Below are 21,602 nucleotides of genomic sequence, written 5' to 3' on the forward strand. Positions count from 1 at the left end.
TTTTTCCATGTGCCCAGATAAAATTATTACTAGGTAAGAAAAAGTGGTAGGTTTTACAAAATGATTAGCATTTTTCCATGAAGGAGAAGGTTAACTCAGCAGTCCAGGGTTTCTCAAATCCTGAAGAATCCCAAGGAGACCTTGTTCTCAGGACCAAGCCTTGGCCAGGTCTTAGAATAAGAATTCTGAGCAGTTGAGGTAGTCTGCCTGATGAAAGTGTTTCTGTACTCCTGAGGCCCTAGGCATGGGGTACCAGTTTGATCAGTTAATTTACATAAACAATGTGATTTATGGTGAACACTTTCTGCTCGGCGAAGGGCTAGAGTCTGAGTAGTTGAAGTCAGTCATGCAAACAAACACCACAGACCTGCATTAATGACCACCTGCTAAACACTCTGTACTTCCTGGCTCAGGTGGACTTCCCTAGTGGGCAGAAGTTGGCATATGTCACACATTGTTGCTAGGAGAATAAAATGCATCCATGTGACTCCACTGAGAGAAAACATATGGAAACTTATATATGGTTTCTTCTAGAGTTTGTGGGATAAGCCTTTTACCTTTGCTAGATTTTATTGGTATCTTTTTGCCATAATAAACCAGAGGTGTGAGTTCAATAGTTTCTCTAAGTGTGGCGATCTTTCTAGTACATTATTGAGTCTTAAGTGTGGTCTTGGAGATTCCTGAATCAGACCCAAAAGTAATATTTATTTATTTATTTATTTATTTATTTATTTATTTATTTATTTAATCTATTATTTATTGATGGACAGTTATGGGGTTTCCAGTTTTTTTCTTTTTTCTTTTTTTAACATTTTATTCTTGTTCAAGTGCAGTTTCCTGCCTTTTCCCCTCCTCATCCTTTCCCACCACCTAAGACCTCCCCACCTCCCTCAACTGTTTCCACCCTCCTTTGTTATTGTCCATGTGTTCTTTATAATAGTTCGTGAAAGCCCTTCCCCCTTTCCCCTGAAATTCCCTCCCCTCTCCCCTCTGGTCACTATCAACCTGTTCTCAATTTCTGTGCCTATGGTTATATTTTACTTGCTTGTTTGTTTCATTAGTTAGTTTCCAGTTAAAGAGATCATATGATATTTGTCTTTCACTGCCTGGCTTATTTCACTTAGCATAATGCTTTCCAGTTCCATCCATGCTGTCACAAAGCGTAGGAGCTCCTTCTTTCTTTCTGCTGCATAGAATTCCATTGTGTAAATGTAGCATAGTTTTTTGATCCATTCATTTACTGATGGGCACCTAAGTTGCTTCCAACACTTGGCTATTGTAAATTGTGCTGCTATGAACATTGTGGTGCATTGGTTCTTTTGGATTGGTGTTTCAGTGTTCTTAGGATATAATCCTAGCAGTGGAAGTGCTGGGTCAAAAGGCAGATCCATTTTCAGTTTTCTGAGGAAGTTTCATACTGTTTTCCATAGTGGTTGTACCAGTCTGAAATGCCACCACCAGTGCACTAGGGTTTCCTTTTCTCCACAACTCTCCAACACTGTTTTTTTGTTGTTTTGTTTATGATGGCCATTCTCACCAGTGTGAAGTGGTACTCATTGTGGCTTTAATTTGCATCTCTCTGATAGCTAGTGACACTGAGCATCTTTACATGTGTCTCTGGATCCTCTGTGTGTCTTCCTTGGACAAGTGTCTGTTCAACTCTTTTGTTCATTTTTTGATTGGGTTGCTTGTGTTAGAGTGGAGTTGCTTGAGGTCTTTACATATTTTGGAGATCAAACCCTTGTCTGAGGTATCATTGCCAAATATGTTTTCCCACACAGTTGGTTCTCTTTTCATTTTAATACTGTTTTCTTTCTTTCTTTTTTTTTTTTACTTTATTGTTGTTCCATTACAGTTGTCTGCATTTTCTCCCTGCCCCTGCCTCCTACCCAAGCCAAACCTGCCTCCCTCCCTTGCTTCCATTTTTCCCGTTGGTTTTGTCCGTGTGTCCTTTATAGTAGTTCCTGAAAAACTTCCCTTCACCCCACTGTCCCCTCTCCCTCCCCTCTGGCTATTGTTAGATTGTTCTTAATTTCAATGTCTCTGGTTATATTTTATTTGTTTTTTTCTTTTGTTGATTATGTTCCAGTTAAAGTTGAGATCATATGGTATTTGTCCCTCACCACCTGGTTTATTTCACTTAACATTATGCTCTCTAGATTAGCCATGCAGAAGCTTTTTATTTTGATGAGATCCCATTTGTTTATTTTTTTCCTTTATGTCCCTTGCTCTAGGGGACATATCAATGAAAGCATTGCTACATGAAATATCTGAGATTTTCCTACTTATGTTCTCCTCTAGGACTTTAATGGTGTCGTGACTTAAATTTAAATCTTTCATCCACCTTGAATTTATTTTTGTGTATGCTGTAAGTTGCTGCTCAAGTTTATTTTTTTTTGCAGGTAGCTGTCCAGCGCTTTCAACACCACTTGTTGAAGAGGCTATTTTTGCTCCATTTTATGCTGCTGCTCCCATTGTCAAATATTAGTTGACCGTAGATACTTGGGTTTATTTCTGGGCTCTCCATTCTCTTCCATTGATCTGTGTGCTTGTTCTTATGCCAGTACCAGACTGTTTTGATTATAGTGTTCTTGTAATATAGTTTGATATTAGTATTGTCATCCCTTCTACTTTGTTCTTTTTTTGAAAATTTGCTGTGGCTATTTGGGATCATTTATGACTTCACATAAATTTTAAATTTTTGCACTGTATTTTGAAAGTTGTCATTGGTATTTTAATAGGGATTGCATTGGATCTATAAATTGTTTTGGTTTATGTGGACACTTCAATGATATTAATTATTCCAATCCATAAACATGGTATAGGCTTCCACTTATTTTTGCCTTCCTTAATTTCTTTCTTCAGTGTCATGTAGTTTTCTGAGTACAAGTCTTTTACCCCCTTGGTTAGGTTTATTCTTTGGTGTTTTATTTTCTTGATATAGCAAATGGGATGCTGTCCTGACTTCTGTTTTTTATATTTTATTGTAGGTGTACAAAAAATGCCTTCAATTTCTGTACATTGTCTTTGTATGCTGCTGTTTTGCCAAATTTACTCATTAAGTTGAATAGTTTTTCCATGTACTCTATAAGGTTTTAAATATGCACTATCATGTCATCTGAAAACAGTGATAGTTTTACTTCTTTCTTTATAATTTGGGTGGCTTTTATTTCTTTTTCTTGTCTGATTGCTATGATATGACTTCCAATACTGTATGAATTGAAGTGGTGAAAGTGGTCACCCTTGTCTTGTTCCTGATCTTACTGGGAAAGCTTATAGTTTTTGCCTGTTGAGGATGATGTTGGTTGTAGTTTTTTCATATATGGACTTTATTATGTTGAGGTATGCTCCCTCTACTCCCACTTCGCTGAGTGTTTTTTTTTTTCCCATAAATGGGTGCTGTACTTCATCAAATGCTTTTTCTGCATCTATTGGTATGATCATGTGATTTTTCTCTTTGCTTTTGATTATGTGATGTATTATGTTTTTTGATTTGTGAATATTGCACCATCCTTTCATTCTTGGATAAATCCCACTTGACATGTTGTATGACCTTTTAAATGCATTGCTGGATGCAGTTTGCCAATATTTTGTTAAGGATTTTAGCATCTATGTTCATCAATAATATTAACCTGTATTTTTCTTTCTTTGTTGTGTCTTTATCTGGTCTTAGGATAGGGATGATGCTTGCCTCATTGGAATAGTTTGGGAGTCTTCCCTCTTCTTAGATTTTTTGAAATTGTCTGTGAAGGATAGGGTTTAGTTTTTCCTTAAGTGTTTTGTAAAATTCTCCTGTGAAGCCAACCTGTCCAGGGTTTGTGTGTGATGGAAGTTTTTTTATTACTACTTCAATTCCATTAGCCGTTATTGGCATTTTCAGTCTTTCTGCTTCTTCATTGTGTTTTGGAAGATCATATGTTTTTAGAAATTTGTCTCTTTTACCCAGGTTGTCTAATTTCTTGGCATATATTTGTTTGTAATAATTTTGTACAATCCTTTTTATTTCTGTGGTTTAGTTGTAATATCTCCTCTTTCATTTCTGACTTTATTTATTCAGGTCCTGTCTCTTTTGTCCTGATAAAGACTTAATATTGTTTTTTCTCATTTTAGGGAAAAGTTTTATTTTTTATTTTTAAATATGTTTTATTGATTATGCTTACTGATTATTGATTATTATAGTTGTCTCAGTTTTTTCTTATCCATTATTTTCCTCCACCCTGCACCCCTCCCACCAGCATTCTCACCCCCAGTTAGTTTATATCTTTGGGCCATACATCTAAGGCCTTTGGTTTCTTCATTTCATATACTACTCATAACCTCCTTCTGTCTACTTTGTACTTGTCAATTATAATTCCTGTTCCCTGTAACTTTCCCCCCATCCTGCCATCCCCATTTAGTTTTTTGGTATTTTTTTTTTTTTTAGTTTCAGTTGTTGATAGTTGTGCTTTTGTTGTCATTTTACTGCACATAGGTTTGATCTTCTTTTTCTTTGATAAGTCCCTTTAACGTTTATATAATAAATGGTTGGTAATGTTGACCTCCTTTAACTTTACCTTATCTTGGAAGCATTTTATCTGCCCCTTCATTCTAAATGATAGCTTTTCTGGACAGAATAATCTTGGATGTAGGATCTTGACTTTCATGACTTGGAATACTCCTTTCCAGCCCCTTCTTGCCTGCAAAGTTTCTTTTGAGGAATCAGCTGATAGTCTTATGGGCACTCCTTTGTTAGTAACTGTCCCCTTTTCTCTTGCTGCTTTTAGGATTCTCTCCTTATTTTTAACCTTGGGTAATGTAATTATGATATGCCTTGGTGTGTGCTTCCTTGGCTCCAACCTCTTTGGGACTCTCTGGGATTCTTAGACTTCCCAGAAGTCTATTTCCTTTGCCAAATTAGGGAAGTTCTTTGTTATGTTTTCCAATATTTTTCCAATTTCTAGCTCTTCCTCTTCTCCTTTTTGTAGCCCTGGGATTTTGGAACATTTAAAGTTCCCCCAGAGATTCCTAAACCTCTCCTCTCTCTCTCTCTTTCTTTTTTTTTTTTGAATTCTTGTTTCTCCACTTTTGTTCTGCTTGCATGTTTATTTCTTCCTTCTCCAAACTGTTGATTAGAATACCAGTTTCCTTCCCTTCACTGTTGGTTCCAAGTAAATTTTTCTTTATTTCACTTTATATATGCTTCACTTTTCCCTCTATTTTGCAACTACCCTCAACCATTTCCATTAGCATCCTGATTTCCAGTGTTTTGTCCTCTGCATCTGATATGTTGGCTATCTCCTCATCTCCTCCTTGATTATTTCCTTTCTTGTACTCTCTCTAGGCTTTGTTTGTTATTGTTCCTCCAGTTCTTGTAGCTGTAGGGTTAGTTTTTTTTTTTTAAGTTTCTATCTTTTTTAGGTAGGCCTGTATTGGTATGAACTTCACTCTCAAGACTGCCTTCACTGTGTCCCCTTAGGTTTTGGACTATTGGGTGTTCATTTCCATTCATTGATTCATTCAGAAAGTTTTTTATTTCTTCATTGATCTCATTATTAATCAATTCAATGTTTAGTAACCTGCTATTCAACCTCCATGAATTTGAATGTTTTCCTTGAGGTTGGTTTCTAGTTCCAATCACTTGTTGTCCAAGAAAATGCTTGAATTTTTTGAGCCTTGCTTTATGTACTATCATGTCGTCTATCTTTGAAATGGAACTTAACTCTTGTTAATATCTGTTAGCCTGTGGTAACATTCTTTTTGATATATGTAGTTTTGCTTAAGATTGAAGTTTCCAAGAACTTCTTGATAATGTTAAGTGAGGACTTACTGTAATAAGGAAATGTTAGAAATCCAACAGGCAAATAGACCTCTGGCTGAAGTATATCTGGACAGAACTTATGTTTTCATTCAAAGATCCAGTGACTAGTAAGCACTCAAGTGTAGTGTTAAACAACAGCAGCCACTAAACAACAAAATGTCTGGAAAAATATGACTGAACAGGCTTTATTTATGCACAATAAAATGTGACTAATAGTTCTCTAGAGAAAAAATACACAGAAATTGATATTTACCTAAGTAATATTTTATGCCAAAATAGTGCAATGATTTAAAATATTATAGGCCACTTCAGAAGTTTCTACTGGTCGCCTCATGCAGATAGTGTACTGTGTTGGTGTCAATTATAGTGATTTGTGGAAGAGAGAGAACAGTGGAATACCAGAGAAAAAAAGAAGGAAGAGTTATGTCTTCCTTGAATCATTGGGGAAAAGACAGATCAGCACATGTCCCTGGGTAACTTGGAACATGTATACTGCCTTTGAGCTCAAATCTCTGATATGTCAAACCTAAATGTCATTGAGAGTACATTAGAATAAAACACACAAGATGACAAGGGGCTCATTATATGTTGTGAATGATACCTCCAGAAGAGCCATGCGTGTTAGTACACTCAGAATCAGTGTAAGTTACTGGGTAAAGAGGGAAATAAGAGTCACTTCTTAACTGAGTAAGAGAAGACATATCAACCAGGAGGAAGAACTTGGCTGGACAAAGAATTTGTAGTCTGGGCTTCCATCATGACTCCATCCCTGATTCATTATATGACTTTCAGAAAGGTGAACCTAGATTAGATGAAGTAGTAAGTCCAATTCTAACTTTTGCACAAGTAAAAAGGAGAATCTTATCTTCAGGAAACAGAAGGCATTAAGTAGGTTCACCCCGAAAAGGAGGAAATGCCTCATGCAGTTCATAGGCTCTGTGAATGCTTCCATGTCATCTTTCACTCCTCTGGCCATGCCTGTCACAAGCTAGAAAGTAAGAATATGTTCAGGACATGACTGGGCAAAGACCCATGTGTCATCAGCACCTGTATGACCACTTAGATGCTTTTCTAAGCAGTTTTGAATACAACCAAGTAAATCTTTGAATCTAAGTCACTAAAGAAAATGCAAGAGAGGAAGAAAGAAAAAGGGACATATATATATTTTCCTTTTAGGTAAGGAAGACATGGTTCATGTCCTCCTGTGTTTAAAGTGGATATTATACTATTGTTAAATGAATTTTGGGTGTCTGTAGAGTAAAAGGTTGTAATTTCAAAGTAATGTATCTGGAGAAAGTCAAGAAGAAAAAAATAGATTGTATAACTGAAAAAACACATGCCAGCCAGTATTCACAGCAAGGAAGAATAGTGGGGTAATCCATGTCTTTGTTAAGACACTCACTTGCTTAAATTTGAAGGGACTTTCTTCTCTCAAGAGGTATAACACTTTAAAAAGGCTGAGAAATGACTGCTGAACATGTTTTCCTTTGCTAGAGTGGATGCTGAACCAATAGGCTGAAGAATCAGCCAGAATTTGAATCTTGGAGGTGCATTTTAATGGTTGGAAGATGGGAAATTGTTTATCATCACCATGAATTGTTTCCAAATTTGTAAATGGGAATATATCAGTTTCTGCCTCATAGACTTGTGCAAAGATCAAAATAAATAAGAAATAATGCATGGGCATCATTCAGCTTGGCAATTGGAATATAGTTGACAGATGCAATTCAGTTATTACTCTCATGAGAATAGAAATTTGAACAGAAGTGTTGTGAGTTAGACTTTTCCCACCATGTTATTGAAGAAAATATTGATCAAATAAACTCACAGAGCTTGGAGCACAAAGAAGATTGCAAAATTCAGTGTCAGTTCTGAACAGATATTAAAAACTAGGGCACTTCATAATCTAGTAAAATGGATGCTCAACATGCCATCCCAGTTAAATTTCTTAGTAATGTAAACCTTTTGTTTTCTTTTTCTATTTTATTTAGGAAAAATATATCTTCAGTAGGAGATTCCATCTGTTTTTAACTGCCTATAAACAGAAAGAATTTTAAAGTCAGCAAGAAGATATATTTTGAAAGTTTTGTGACATATCAAGTGTGTTTTGATTAATTTTATCTGAAAGCCATCCTGGGCCTTGCTAATGTTATCAAGTCTGGCAAGGATATCTGATTATAAGTTGTTTTCCAGACTACATAGTTGTTATAATATTTGATTATTTCTTTGAACAGTTAATTTTATTTCAGATGTTTTTTGTTTATAATTATCAACAGTTAATAACTGTTGATAATTATAAACAAATCTTCCTCATTTTTAACAATCATCCTGCATGACTGCTTTTTCTGCTGAATATTTATATTTACTACAAAAAGGGCTGGGATGAACTCTTACTTTGATCCTGTTGGTTAAGTTTGTTAATTCTTTGAGAAAGATAGTTTATTTGTATGTTTTTTAAAATATTTTATTTATGTATTTATTTTTAGAGAGGGAAGGGAGGGAGATAGAGAGAGAGAGAGAGAAACATCAATGTGCGGTTGCTGGGGGTTATGGTCTGCAACCCAGGAATATACCCTGGCTGGGAATTGAACCTGGGACACTTTGGTTCGCAGCTCGCGCTCAATCCACTGAGCTACACCAGCCAGGGCTTATTTGTATGTTTTTAGGGCAGCACTTGTTTGGTATTATGAATTTTAAGAACTATTCTCCATTTTTAAAAATCAAACTGCATCTGGATTCATCTCATAGTGATTTATTTCTGTATTAAAATGTAATTCTTATTTATACATGTGATCCAAAATTTTACAGGTATTTTCTGGAGGATATAGGTAAAGAAAAAGATTTTTAGGATTCATGGATAAAATACAGTTTCTTACTTGTGAGGAAGGAGAGAAGAGCAGGTATCCCCTATCTCCCATTTTTTAAAAATTTACTCATTCTCTCAAGAACTCCAAAAAATAACTCATGAAGTCCAGCTTTTCTGATGCTTTTTCTTGGGGTTAAAAGTAAGACTGGCTTTGCTTTTCATGATCTTCTCAAGTTAATTACCTCTATGTACATATATATTGTAATCTATAGATAGGGGTAATAAATTGTACCTACCAAATGGGGTTGTGAAGGATACATTTGTGTGGAGTATCTAAATTGATGCCTTGTAAAAAAGTCCTCATTAACTATTGGCTATGTTAACATCCCCATCATCAATCATCATCATAGTATCATTTGGTCTCTGTTTTAGTTCATGTAGCTGCATCTACCCCAGCATAGAACATGGAGTCCTAGGAATGCTTTGTCCTCCTCCTCAACCCTCATTACTCAACAACCATTCTCTATTTCCTTCCCTGTTACCCTGACCTAGTTCAAATATTCACCATAACACTCTGAAAAACTCTGACACCCCTTACTTGGCCCCCTTCCATCACCTCGTCTTCTGGACTTGATGCTATACTGGCCCTACAGTTCCAGCTCTGAGACAGACCTTATTAAAACTCTTAGCCACTGTTCCATGTGTAGTCTCCAACAAATCATTTAACCTCATGATTACATCATTTCCTCATTTGAAAAAAAATATATATTTGCCTTTTTTATGTGGAAATGCTGTGATGCTCAAATGCATCACATTTGATGCTTAATAACTGTTAGTTATTAAGATGTAAACCAAAAGAACCCAGTTTAGAAGACTTGTAAATAAATATTAGATATGATTGGTTTATCCTTATACTTTCAAAATAATTCACATCATTGATTGAATAAAATTACATATATATTATGTTGGCCAAAAGGTTCATTCATTTTTTTTTCGTATGGTTAGTAGCACTTAGTTGTCTTTAACTTCATTTGAAACCATTTTGTTAGATTGTACTTTGACAGCTGTCATATCAGTGTGCATTAAAAAACCCATCAAAGTTGGTGAATTTTTTAAAAATTTATTTATTTTGTTTTTAGAGAGAGGGAAAGGGAAGGAGAAAGAGAGGGTGAGAAACATCAATGTGTGGTTGCCTTTTGCATGCCCCCTACTGAGGACGTGACCTAGGCATGTACCCTGACTGGGAATTGAACTTATGACCCTTTGGTTTGCAGTCTTGTGCTCAATCCACTGAGCTATACCAGCCAGGGTGAAATTGGTGATTTTTTTTTGTGTAGCCATTTTAATATTGAAGATGGAAGCAAGTACCCAACATTTTCAGTGTATTATGCTTTATTATTTCAAGGAAGGCAAAAAGAACTAAAACTCAAAAAATATATCTATGCAGTGTATGGAGAGTGTGCTGTGGCTAATTGAATGTCTCAAAAGTGGTTTGCAAAGTTTCATGCTGGAGTAATCTTGCTGGATAATGCTCCATGGTTGAGCAGACCAGTTGAAGAGGACAGAGATCAAATTGATGCACTAACTGAGAATAATCAACATTATACCATGTGAGAGATAGCTGATATACTCAAAACATCCAAAACAAGTGTTGAAAAGCATTTTGCATGATTTTGGTTATGTTAATCACTTTGATGCTTAGGTTCTACATAAGTTAAGAGGAAAAAAACTCCTTGACCGTATTGCTGCATGCAATTCTCTACTTCAATATAAGGAAAATGTTCCATTTTTAAAACAAATTGTGACAGACAATGAAAAGTGGATACTTTACAATAATATGGAACAGAAGAGACCATGGGACAAGTGATCTCTTGCACCAACTACACCAAAGGCTGGTCTTCATCCAAAGAAGGTCATGTTGTTTACATAACCTTCCAAGTAGGATTGGGATGTATTCTTCTTTTATGACCTTCTTATGAAAAACCAAACAATTAATTCTAACAAGTACTGCTCCCAGTTAGTCAACAGAAAACACATAATATTCCATCAGGACAATGCAAGACCACATGTTTCTTTGATGATGAACCAAAAATTGTTACAGCTTGGCTGGGAATTTCTGACTTATCTACTGTATTCACCAGACATTTCTCTTTCAGATTTCCATTTATTTTGGTCTTTACCCAATTTTTCTAATGGAAAAAAGTGACTAATTCCCTGGAAGATAGCAAAAGGTATCTGGAACAGTTCTTTACTCAAAAAGATAAAAAAGTTTAAGAAGATGGAAATATGAAGTTGCCTGAAAGATGGCAGAAGATAGTGGAACAAAACAGTGAATACATTGTTTGATAACATTATTGGTGAAAAGGTGAAATCTAATGAACAAACCGAACTAACAAGCACAATACAGATGGACTCAGAGAGAGCAGGATGACAGCTATTGGTGGGGGAGATTAGGGAATGGAGGGTTTGAGTAAAAACAAAACAGGACTCATGGACATAGACAACAGTGTGATGATTGCATGCAGGGCATAAGGGAGTTAAATGGTTATAGAAAATACAGTAAAATGAAAAAAATCAACCCAAATTTTTGCTCATTGATTTCATGGCTGGCTAGGCACTCTCAAATCAGCCTGTCTTTCATGCCATTCTACAAACCAAGAAAATTGTTTCAAATTTAATTTAAATGCATTTGTGTTATGTTAGTATTGCAAAAAAAGGTGCCCTTCATTTTTACTTTAAAACTTAATGAACCCTTGGCCTACCATATCTATCTATCATCTATCTATCTATCTATATCTATATCATCTGTATCTGTACCTGTATCTCTATTTATATCATCCATATCTATACACCATCTATATCTATCTTTATCTATATCTATATATCAATCTATATAGATAGATATAGATATAGATACATCATATATATGAATACACACACAAATATATATAAATATATATTTATCTTAATATAAGATATATAAAAATATATATCTAATACCTTATAAATAAATAAATAAATATATATATATATGAGAGAGAGAGAGAGAGAAAGAAGATTGGGCCACACATAAAAAAGGAATGTATCAGGAAAGTGTAAATCCTCACTCATTACATGATTATCTTTGTGTGACACTTTGTGGGGACTAGGAACACAGTGACAAGGAGCTCAAGTGTCTGTTCTGTTTTTACTCTCAGTATAAGCACAGCACACTCAAATTGGCACTCGAATTAAGTAGTGGGTTCTACCTGAAATGACAGCAGATTTATAAGTTGGACAAACTTAAACTTAACATATGGAACACTGCCACTATTGCTACTGCTATTGCTGCTCCTGAAAATACATACTCACACCTACCAGTTATGGGTACTGTGCCCACATGTTCAATGAACCCTGCCATGCATTAAAAAATCATCTAATTTAATTCTTATAATAAACCTGTAAGAATGAGATATTCGGGTCACTAAATGGTAACATAAGTATGTAAACAAAGAGAAAACTAAAAAAGAGAAGAGCTAATGTAATTGGAAAGCTGTGTTATACAACCTGTGTTAAGTGATTTTTCTTTCCATCCCTCAAAATAACCTTATACATATATATCTTTCTAGTTTACATACAAGGAAACCGAGGCCTATAAATAATTTGTCATATAGGGCAGAGCTAGTTAATGGCTGAGCTGGTATATGAACCCGTGTCTGCCTGATCCTTCATGATAATAATATGCATATCAAAATACAGCATGATTAACTACAATGATTCATTTATTTCCACTGGTTATTGGGGAAGCCCTATCTAAGAGTGGCTAGTGTATTTTCTATATTCTGTTTATCATTCTTTGTTCTTGTTTTATAGTTTCTGAGTCAATGCTGATCCACATTGTCAGTACTTGTGGACCATTTTCTTTGTAATTGTTCAGGAGTTTTTTTTGTTTCTCTAGGTTTTGCTATTTAAGAGTTTCAAGCCTGATCCTGGGGCTTATGGAAGCTTTGGAAATGTGACACTCACCCAGTAAAGCTACTTGGACATAACATATTTTATGGTCTTGTGAGTCTCTAGACCAACAGGGAAAGTATTTTGGAAATCTTTTGACATTGTTTATTAAATTATGCACATATATCTTAAGTTGACATATTTTTCCCTACCTAAAGTTACAAATATATTATACCAGAATGAAACACTCAAAATAAGGTTTAGTTCACAGGTGCAGTGATTAGGGCAGCTCTGGAAAAACTATCTTAACTTCACAGCAACACAGTTTTACAAATGTGTGTAGCTACATTTGTTGAGAAACTTGGTCACCTTCTTCTGGTAAATAAATAAATGATTCAAGTGGAAGACCACTTTTTGTGATGTAAGTTTAATGTGCACTTAAAGACTATATCTGCAGAAAAATGCTGTGAGTATTTCTACATGAACATATGTCATTTTGGTTTCCCTATGGTAAAAGGCTGATATGAACCAAAACCAAGTTTTTTAAATAACAGGAAGTATATTATTTATACATTATAGGTACACAGATATTCTAATGTGTGTACATAAATACATCATTGTCAATTGAGTCTGGAAAATAGATTTATTTGCTTAATAATGTATTGGTAAGTTGGAGGTTAAATTGTTTATAAATTAATCTCACAAAACTTAACCATATTACAACACGTAAAAATTACACACCTCAGAGTAATTTAGAATAAATGAAACAAAATAATTTGTTTAAGTCAGAAGATAATGACAATATTTTTGTAGAGTACTCATATTTAAAAATTGAATTTATTGGGGTGACATTGGTTAATAAAATTTATAGGTTTTAGGTGTACAGTTCTATAATACAGCAACTAGATATTGTATTGTGTGTTCACCCTCTCAAATCAGTCTCTTTTTATCACTATTTATCTTCTCTACATGCTTTTCTACTGCCTCCAACCCCCCTTCCCTCTGGTAATCACCTTTCTGTTTTTTGTGATTATGAGTTTTTTTTCTTAGTTCTTTCACTTTTTTTTCACCCAGCCCTACAATCCTTCTCACCTCTTACATTTGTCAGTCTATTCTCTACAAGTCTGATTCTATTTTGATAGCTTGTTTTGTTCATTGGATTCCACATATAAGTGAAATCACATGGTACTTCTCTTACTCTGACTGGCTCATTTCACTTAGCATATTTTTCAGGTCCATCCAAAGGTTATGATTTCCTTATTTTTTTAATGACTGAGTAGTATTCCACTGTGTAAATGCATTACAGCTTTTTTTAATCACTCACTTATTAATGGGTACTTGGTCCTCTTCCAAATCTAGCCTATTGTAACTAATGGTACAATGAACCTGGAGGTGTTTATGTTTTTTCAAATTAGTGTTTCAGGTTTCTTTGGATATATTCCTAGAAGTAGAATTGCTGGGTCATAAGACAATTCCATTTTTAATATTTGGAGGCAACTCCAGAGTGTATTTTCTATGAACAAATTTGACATAAATTGAAGTAGGCATAGTAATTATGACATTTTTCACTTCCATACATTTCCATAGCATATATATATATATATATATATATATAAGTAAATATTGCACTTTATTAGTCAGGGTAAGATTATATGTCAGTTATATACATTCTAGTTAATTTGGATACTATTTTAACCATTCACATGAAAAAATATGCAAACACAAATATGTATATATAAATAATTTGCTCTATAGACACATGTACATGTAATTTATAGATTCTTTTCAAAGGACAAATTGCCAATGACATATGTGACACTTTATTTTATATAAATGTGTTTTGTGCCTAACCAGTTTTAATTTACAAACATATTTTTACAGTTTTTTAATTTGAATGATCTTTTTTAAATTTAAAACTGTTTTATTATTTATTTTATTACAGTTGTACCAATTCCCGCCCCCCCCCCCCCCACCTTAGCCTCCTTTCACACAGACTACCTCAATTTTCCGGGCAATCCCCACATCATTGTCCTTGTCCATGAGCCATGCATATATATTCTTTGGCTGTTATATAACCTGTACTGTACTTACATCCCTGAAACTATCCTGTAACAACAAATTTGTACTTTTTAACCCCTTCAACATTTTTGTACACCCTCCTGAATTCCCTCCCATTTGGCAACCATCAAAACATTCTCTGTATCTATGATTCTATTTCTGTTCTGCTAGTTCATTTTTTAAAAGATTTTATTTATTTGTCTTTAGAGGGAAAGGGAAGGAGTCAGGGAGAGAAATATAATGTATGGTTGCCTCTCATGTGTCTCCTTCTGGGAACTGGCCTGCAATGCAGGCATGTGCCCTAACTGGGAATTAAACAGTGATCCTTTGTTTCACAGGCCCATGCTCAATCCACTGAGCTATACCAGCCATGCTCATTTTGTTTTTAGAGTCAATTATTGATAAGTATTTATTACCATTTTATTGTTCATTTTTTATATCTTCTTTTTCTTAAAGAAGGAAATTTAACATTTCTATAATACTGGTTTGGTGAAGGATTCCTTTAGCTTTTTCCTGTTCGGGAAGCTCTTTACCTACTCTTCGATTCTAATGATAGCTTTGCTGAGTAGATTAGTTTAGGCTGTAGGTTCTTGCTGTTCATCACTTTGAATATTTCTTGCCAATCCCTTCTAGTGTGCAAAGTTTCTTTTGAGAAATCAGCTGACAGTCTTATGGGAACTCCCTTGTAGGTAACGAATTACTTTTCTCTTGCTGCTTTTAAGATTCCCTCATTGTCTTTAGCCTTCAGCATTTCAATTACAATGTCTTTTGGTAAGGGTTTCTTTGGATTCATCTTGTGTTTGAGTATCTGTGCTTCTGGATTTGTATGTCTATGTCCTTCACCAAGATAGGGAAGTTTTCTGTCATTATTTTTTCAAATAGATTTTCAATTCTTTGCTCTCATCTTCTGGAATCCCCATGAGGCAAATGTTGGTACACTTGAAGTTGGTACACTCCAGGAAGCTCTTTACACTACAGTCATTTTTCAAGATTCTTCTTCTTCTTCTTTTTTTTGCTGTTCTGATTGGTTGTTTTTAGTTTCCTTATATTCCAAATTTCTGATTTGATTCTTGGCTTCATCAACTCTACTCTTGATTCCTTGTAAATTGTTCTTCATTTCAGTTAGTGTTTTCTTCATTTTTGACTGGTTCTCTTTCATGGTTTCCATGTCCTTTTTTATGTTGTTGAAATTCTGAGTTCCTCTTCCCTTCCCCTAAGTTCATTCACCATCCTTATAACCTATGTTTTGAACTCTGCATCTAACAGACTGCTTTTATGCATTTTGTGAGGTTCTTTTTCTGGATTTTTGTTTTCTTCTTTCATTTTGGCCATGCCTCCTTATTTTGTCTCCTTATTTTGGCAGCTTCCTTGTGTTTGTTTCTATGTATTGGGTAAAGCTGCTACATCTCCCTGGTTTTGAAGAGTGGCCAATGTAGTAGGTATTCAGTAGGATCCAGTGGTATAGACTCTCCAATTACCTACACTGGGTACTTGAGGTGTGCCTTCCATGTGGGCTGTGTACACCCTCCTCTTGTAGCTGATCCTTGATTGCTGTTGGCAGGTCAATGGGAGGTATTTATCCAGGTTGATCAGCAGCAAAGGCTGGCTTTGACCACTGGCTATAAACCTCTGACCACCATGAAAGATCAGCTATTCACGGGCTCACTCCACAGTGCAGGACTTACTTCAGCAGGGCTATAGTGCCCTTTGTATCCACCATTGGGTGTGTCACTTGCTGACATGGTTGGGTAGTAGTGCTCTGACATGGTCTTTTGTTGTCTCCTGAGTGTGCAGGCACTGGGGCCTCCTGGGAAGTGGAGGCCATGGTCAGTCACCGACTGTGTTCTGTCCAGGGATACCCAGCATAAGCTAAAAAATGATCTGTAGATGGCTGCCACTTCTTCTGGGCTTGGAGGTGCCCAAGTGAGGCCAAGTTGTGAGCCACAGCCTGCTGCTACTAGTGGTCTGGGGCCACTTGGTAAGACATATGGGACCCTCTAAGACCAGATGTTCCTTGTTTGAGAGAATTTAGGAAAATCTGAAACATGAGCCAAGAAAAGCCATTCATATGGAAAAGCCCCTGGAAATAGCTTGGTGGGTCCAAAAGTTGAATGAATCAGAGCCGCAGGGAATCACCAAAGCAGGCAAACAATGTGAACCAGGTTGATGGAATCTCAGATGTGGTGCTCTCCTGCTGGCTCTGTGGGGAGATTGCCAGCACTTCTCTCTGAGAGAAAGCTGACCCTCCAGCTCTTGCCTTTATGTCAGACTCTTCAGTTTCTCCCTGTATGCCTTTGGTGCCTTTCAAGCTGCTTCCCTGGTACTGGAGCTCAGGAGGAGTGAGTATGAGTAAGTTTGTGTGGGGGCCCTGTAAGAGGACCTTCCTGGACTTTGGCAGTTTCTGTCTTCCTCAGCCTCACTCCCCACTGTTTTTTATAGCCAGAAGTTATGGGAACTTATCTTCCTGGTCCTGGAACCCCAGGCTGGAAGGACTGGTGTGGGGCTGGGACCCCTCACTCTCAAGATATCACTCCTAATTTTTATCTATCAAATGTGGGTAAGGGACCAGCCCACTCCATGTCTCTGCCCTTCCTACCAGTCTTGATTGGTTTTTCTTTAATTCTGTAATTGTAGGACTTCCATGAAGCTTGTTTTCTGGCAGTTTGGAATAATGATTGCTCTTTAGTTTAGTTGTAATTTTGATGTGAGTGTGCAAGAAGGTGGGCTGTGTTTACCTAAGCTGCCATCTTGACCAGAAGTCCCTATTGCTTAAATTTTAAATATAAATATATGTATTGAATTGTTTTAATATTAATTGAAGTATTATTTCTGTAATTAACCTTTTAAAATGTTAATATTCTATGGAAACTTATCATGGTAAGTTTATTATTATTATAGGTTTCCATGATACAGATTCAGTACCTAAGGTATAACTTGAACAATGAACATGTAGTATACTACTGCTGACTATGCAGCAATAATGTATGGAATCCATATGAAACATGTGTTTGAGAGAATCTATTTAAAGTATTCAAGAAGTTTATAATCCATGTGAGTTTTTCAAGATCTACCTCAGCAATAACAAAATCATTACTAGTGAAAATGATAATTGAGTGCTAGTATATCTAGACTTTTCTATTCATTTTAAAATTTAATTTTTAAAAGAGGGGCAGATGGTGGTGAGGTAGGCAGGAGCTGATTCTACTTTCTTGTGCACCTAACTGGGTCACCTAGCTGATCTTCTGAAGAATGAACAGCCAATAGAATCCTAGCTGATATGTTTAAAGGCCAAAGATTTCAGAGGATGCTGGAAAACAGATGCACCATATATATTTTTTCATATTATTGTTGTTCCCATTCCCACACAGAACCCTTTCTTGGTTTCATCCACTTTATTATTTTCCAGAGCTTTATTAATGTTGTGGTTAACTTCATTCTCTTACGCATTATGCCAAGTTTCTATCCCTTACTCTCACTATATCTTGCCATCTAACCTAACATAAGCACCCTGCTTTCTGGATTTTGTTCACATTCTTTTTCTCCTCTAACAAGAGTCTTATCTCTTTTTCACCTTAAAAAGAAAGTGGTTAGTTGGATGAAATATCACGGTTATGGCTGTACTTCTCCATAGTATTTCCTATTTGTTCTCCACTTGTTGGTACTTTAAATCCCATAGAATACTCCACCACTGTCAAAACCCACTCCACCTTCACCTTGCCCCAGACCACATACAAGATAAGGTGGGAGTTGTGAATACCAGTAAATTCACTGGAGGAGAGTACCATTCAACAAAGAAGCTACCAATGGGTAAAAGCCAAGTACAAAAAGAAAGCCCACTCAAATAGACAAAAAGGGCAACCCTAAAGCCCCCAGACAAGGAGATCAAAGAGAACTCACCACTGAGTCCCATTGAAATCCTACCACAAAAGTTCACCATATGAAGATAGCTGGCAAAGCAGAGCATAGGGAATCACAGGAACAAACAAAAAGACTCACCTACAATGGGAGACAAAGAAAGAAACTGAAATTGAAAGGAATGGAAGACTCCACACTACAAGAGCTAAATGAAATGGAGGCAAGTAAACTATCAGATATAGAATTCAAAAGGATGACTGTAAGAATGCTCAAGGAACTCAGAGATGACTACAAAAAACTGACTGGGAATTATAACAACCTGAAAAAGGAAATAGAAAAATGTAAACAACAACCAGAAAAAAATGACAAATATAATTTCTGAAATTAAAAAAAAAAAAAAACAAACTGGAAGGAATTACAAGGAGGCTGGATGAGACAAAGGAATTATTGATCTGGAAGACAAAATAGAAAGAAATAGCCAGGAAGAGCATCTGTACAAAAAAAAGACTAAAAAAAATGAAAAGATAGCTTAAGGGAACTGCAAGACAACATGAAAAGCAACAAAATTTGAATCATAGGAATACAGGAAGGAGAAGAAAAGGAGCAAGGGGTAGAAACCCTGTTTGAAAAAATAACGACAGAAAACTTTCCAAACCTGGAGAAGGGAAAAATCATCCAAATGCAGAAAGCACAGAGAGTCCCAATCAAGATGAACCCAAAGAGTCCTACTACAAGACACATCATAATTAAAATGCCAAGTGTTTAATACAAAGAGAGAATCTTAAAAGCAGTGAGGGAGAAACAAGAAGTAATATACAAAGGGGCTCCAATAAGACTAGAAGCTGATATCTCAACAGAAACACTGCAAGCCAGGAGAGAGTGGGGAAAAATATTCCATGTAATGAAAAGTAAAGTCCTGCAACCAAGACTACTCTACACAGCAAGGCTTGCAAATAATATGGAAGGTGAAATAAGGAGTTTTCCAGACAAGAGAAGGCTGAAAGAAAACACCATCACCAAACCAGCACTGCAAGATATGCTAAAGGCACTGCTATAGAAAGAGGAAGGAGAAGAGTAAGAGAGAGGAACACAGGTACAAAAGTGGGAAATGAATAAGTTCCAATCAATAACAACCTTAAAAGTGAATGGATTAAGTGCTCTAATCAAAAGACCTAGAGTAGCTGATTGGATAAGAAAACATGACCCATACATATGCTGCCTATAAGAGACCTATTTCAGAACAAAAGACCAACAGAGACTGAAAGTGAAGAGTTGGAAAAAAAAATATTCCAAGCAAATAGAGAGGACAAAAAGCTAGGGTAGCAATACTTGTGTCAGAAAAAAAAAAAACAGACATAAAAACAAAAGCCATATAAAGAGACACTGAACACTTCATAATACTGAGGGAAGAATCCATCAGGAAGACATAAACATTGTAAACATATATGCACCCAATATAGGAGTAATAAAATATATAAGCAAAATCTTGGAGGACTTCAAGAAAAATATAGACAGCAACACACTTATACTAGGGAATGTTAACACCCCATTGTCAAAAATAGATCAATCTTCTGAACAAAATATCAACAAGGATATTTTGGCATTGAACATTGCCTTAGATCAAATGGACTTAACAAAATATATATAGTTTCATCCCAAAGAAGCAACATACATATTCTTTTCAAATGGACATGGAACATGATCAAAGACAGACCACATGATAGGACACAAAACAAGCTTCAACAAATTCAAAAAAATTGAAATCATATCAAGTATTTTCTCAGATCACAAGGGCCTGAAACTAGAAACAAACCCCAAGGGAAAAAAACTCAGAAATGCTCAAATTAATGGAGATTGAATAGCATGTTATTAAACAATGACTTGGGTCAATAATGAGATTGAGGAAAAATTTTAAAAGTTTCTGGAAAAAAAGCAAATGAACACACAATGGTCCAAAACTTATGGGGCACAGCAATGGCAGTCCTGAAAAGGAAGTTCATAGCAATACAGGCCGACCTAAAAAAATATAGAAACATTTTAAATAAACAACCTAACCCTACATCTACAAGAAATCAAAAGAACAACAACAAAGACAGCCCAGAGCAAGTAGAAGGAAGGGAATAACAAAGATCAGAGCAGAGTTAAACGAGATAGAGACTAAGAGAACAATTCAAAGGATCAATAAATACAAGAGAGTTTTTGTAAAGATAAAGAAAACTGACAATCCTTTAAGCAAACTTACCAAGAAAAAAAGAAAGAAGACCCAAATAAATAAAATCAGAAATGAAAGAGGACAAATTATAACTGATACCACAGAAATACAAAGGATTGTAAGAAATTACTATGAAGAACTGTATGCCAAGAAATTTGAAAACCTAAATGAAATTCGCAAATTTCTTGAAAAATATAATCTTCCAAAACTGAATGAAGAAGTAGAAAGCCTGAGCAGACCTATAACAGCTAGTGAAATCAAATCAGTGAGCAAAAAACTACTGGCACCCAAAAGCCCTGGACCCAGACCGGTATCACAGGAGAATTTTAGAACACATTTAAGGAGGAGTTAAATGCTGTCCTTTCCAGATTATTCCAAAAAAAATCCAAGAGGATGGAAGATTCACAAATTCTCTTTATGAAGCCAGCATCATACTAATCCCAAAATGAGATAAACACACAACAAAGAAAGAAAAGTACAGGCCAATATCATTGATAAATATGGATGCTGAAATCCTCAACAAAATATTGGCCAACCACATCCACCAGTACAGTAAAAATGTCATACACCATGATCAAGTGGGATTGATCCCAGGGATGCAAGGATGGTACGACACTCACAAATCAATAAAATAATACATTACATAAACAAAAGAAAAGACAGAAATCATATGGTCATATAAGTAGATACTGAAAAAACATTTGATAAGGTACAGCATCCTATAATGATAAGAATACTGAGAAAAGTGAAAGTAGAATGAAGCATACCTCAACATAATAAAGGTCATATACAAGAAACCTACAGCTAACATTGTACTCAATGGGAAAAAAGTAAAAGCTCTTCCACTAGGATCAGGACAAGAGAAGAAAGTCTACTTTCACCACATCTTTTCAACATAGAATTGGATGTCCTAGTTACAGTGATTGGACAAGAAAAAGAAATAA

The 21,602-nt window shown here is 35.6% G+C and overlaps 1 long non-coding RNA gene across 1 annotated transcript; it reads left to right on the forward strand.

Moving 5' to 3' along the window:
* Positions 1–1,642: 1,642 nt before the first annotated feature.
* LOC118501873 lies at positions 1,643–10,728 on the forward strand. The gene is made up of 3 exons (XR_004904535.1): positions 1,643–1,653; positions 4,898–4,901; positions 10,621–10,728. It is a non-coding gene; the product is annotated as an uncharacterized LOC118501873 (long non-coding RNA).
* The last annotated feature ends 10,874 nt before the right edge of the window (positions 10,729–21,602 follow it).

The sequence above is a fragment of the Phyllostomus discolor genome, chromosome 7 (genome assembly GCF_004126475.2).
Source record: "Phyllostomus discolor isolate MPI-MPIP mPhyDis1 chromosome 7, mPhyDis1.pri.v3, whole genome shotgun sequence".
Lineage (NCBI taxonomy): Eukaryota > Metazoa > Chordata > Mammalia > Chiroptera > Phyllostomidae > Phyllostomus > Phyllostomus discolor.